The following is a 2,830-nucleotide window of genomic DNA, read 5'->3' as shown; positions in this document are numbered from 1 at the left end:
GAAAGAAAGAAAGAAAGAAAGAAAGAAAGAAAGAGAGAGAGAGAGAGAGAAAGAAAGAAAGAAAGAAAGAAAGAAAGAGAAAAAGAAAGAAAAGAAAAGAAAGAAAAACCGGGCAGTTTCCTGAAAGAAAGAAAGAAAGAAAGAAAGAAAGAAAAAGAAAGAAAAGAAAAGAAAGAAAAACCGGGCAGTTTCCCATGGAAGGAGCTTCCTTGAAAATATGCAATCCATTTTGAATGTAACAGGATGGCTAACAAGAAGCCATGCCAGGGTCTGAGTCTGAAAAGCAATAGATAAAATATCTGAGTGTTCTCAGAGTTCATTGACCCTTGTCCCTTGAAGTCCAGATAAAGAAAAGTGAACACATGGGCTGAAGAGCACTCAAGTGTAGTCCTGGCTGTGTCTCAAGCTTGTTAGTGATATTGAAGAGTGAGACAGGTTAAGGCTATTGAGACACAGATAGGTGCAGGGCAAAGGAGATGGCTGACGGGGTCAATGTCATGTCCTCTGCTAAATCAGTGTGAGTGTGGGACCAGCAGGACCAGTGTGAACTATAGTGTCACTTGGGAACTGGTTAGAAATGTGCATTTCAGGCCCCACTCCAGACCTGCTAAACCAGAATCTACATTTTATGAGTCCCGAGGGCTCATGTAGACTATGGACTCATGTAGACTATGGTCAGAGCACACAGGTATGAGCAAGGGAAGCTCCCAGAGTGAAATTTATTTTTATGTATTCTAGAACAGAAACCCAAAAAAGGACCTAGAAAAAAAAAGAATAAAGGAAAAAATAATAATAATGGGTCAGGTGGTCATTCTGAAGGAAGGCTTTTGTAAGGGTCAAACAAAAGGCCACTTGGAAAGTCTTTGATAAACTTGAAAAGAAGAGAGCTGTATGGCATATCAGGCTGAAGGAAGTCTTGATGTGGACTTTCCTTCCCTGGTATCTCATAATTTTTCTACGGTTTTGTGCCATGAGTCCAATTATATGATTAGATAAGAGCCTCTCCCATTCAGGAGGAGGCAGATATTTTTTTAAAAAGTATTTATTTTTACTTATGTATATATCTGTATACATGTGTATATGTGTGCACATGTATGTGTATGTGTGTGGGTGTGGGTGTGATGTATGTGTGTGTGGGGGAGGTGCCCACAGAGGCCAGAAGAGGGTGTTTCTAAGGTCTCTGGAACTGGAGTTAACAGGCACTTGTGAGATGCCTGATGCTAGTGTTAGAAACTGAACTCAAGTCCTCTGCAAGAGCAGTATGTGTTCTTAACCACTGAACCACCTCTCCAACCCAAATATAGAGGTGTTTTAAGAAGAAAGCACAGTGTAACAACATGCACAAGATCTGCATGAGCCCAAGTCAGACAAAACCCAGCAAGGACAGGGGAGGTTGACAGGAAGCCCCAGTCCTAGTTGAGGATCTGTTGGCAATGATAGCTGTGGAGAGACAGTATTCTTAAAGTTTATGATGCTGTTGTTATGGAGTTCTGGACCACTGGGAAAGACTACCCGGACTCAAAAAGTTCCGAATCAGCCGAATTAAGCTTTTACAATTTTATTAGAATTTTAAAGAAAAAGAAATTCTCACAGCAGGCGAGCCAGTAATCTTGGCAGCTGCCTTGAGGAGATGAATGGAAAGAAGGGAGAAAGAAAGCCATGAGGCCATGCAGGTTCAGAGCCTGCCTGGAAGGTCAGACACAAGGCTGACTGGCGGCCACATGACTGGGAGAAGGAAGCTTTAGAGAAAGTAAAGAAATGCAAGATGCCAGGGGCCACCCAAAGCCTTACAGAAAGCATGTTTAGTAAGAAAGGCATGAAGAAGAAAAAAGGAAATTCTTCAGGGAAGCAGGCAACTCACAGACTACATGGCTGTAACTAGGAAGTTCTGCCCCCATAGGCAGGATTATAAGCAGGAAAAAGTCACTGTGTCATTAACGCACTAGGTATCCACCCATCTATTTAGCATAACCCACCTTCCTAGGGGTGGTCCTATGACCAGATGATTGACCAGTTAAACTTACATAAAGTGGAGGCGCTCGGGGATATTACACTGGGTAGGTTGACCAGACACGAGGATATGGACCCATACTCGAGAGCATTTGGGGAACATGAACTAAGACAATAATAAAAGAGGACATGCAGTCGTGGAGTATATTAGGATGTGAGTAAAGATAGGGGAGGGGATCAGAATACAATCAAAATACATTCTGTGAAATTCACAAAGAACCAATACAGATATTATTTAAAAACAAAAACAAAGCAAGTAATTACCTGATTGTAGAAGTTGACTGAAAAAGAAGCACCAAGAGCTCATGGGAGATAGAAAATGCACACTTGAAAAACTATAGCCACAATCCAGCTATCCAGCCCCTTTCTAGAACTTAGACATCTAGAAATCTCTGTCTTTAAAATACAGTCAGAAAACAGTGAGAAGTCGCTCCTGCAGCAGGCCCACGTGCTCACTTACCTACTCAGCATGATGGCATTTGGCACCTACTCTGAGCCCCTTGATTTCCAGTGGCCAGGCTTAGGAATGACCACATGGACCTTGTCATAGCCCTTCTGGAGCTTCAGAAACTCTCCGAGCACTTGTGGTTCATTGGACACACTGCTGCAGAGTGGGCTGCAGAGCACAGTCCACATAAGGGACAGCACTTCTCCACAGGGAGCAGATTAGCATACCTAATGCTTAGAGTTGAAAGAAAAAACACTAGACCTCAAAGCCAGACGTGGTAGAAACAGTGGACATCTGTAATCTCAGCTCTTGAGATACAAAGACCAGCCATGGCCACACAGTGAGCGATGTCTCAAAAACAACACACACACA

At 42.8% G+C, this 2,830-nt stretch overlaps 1 protein-coding gene across 1 annotated transcript in view; it reads left to right on the top strand.

The window, feature by feature from the left end:
- Col6a6 (collagen type VI alpha 6 chain) overlaps positions 1-2,830 on the top strand; it is a 125,264-nt gene that overhangs the window by 109,143 nt on the left and 13,291 nt on the right. The window lies entirely within an intron of this gene.

This window comes from Nannospalax galili, unplaced genomic scaffold, assembly GCF_000622305.1.
Source record: "Nannospalax galili isolate Female #2095 unplaced genomic scaffold, S.galili_v1.0 scaffold369, whole genome shotgun sequence".
NCBI classification, from domain to species: domain Eukaryota; kingdom Metazoa; phylum Chordata; class Mammalia; order Rodentia; family Spalacidae; genus Nannospalax; species Nannospalax galili.
This window is presented reverse-complemented; position numbering and strand designations above follow the sequence as displayed.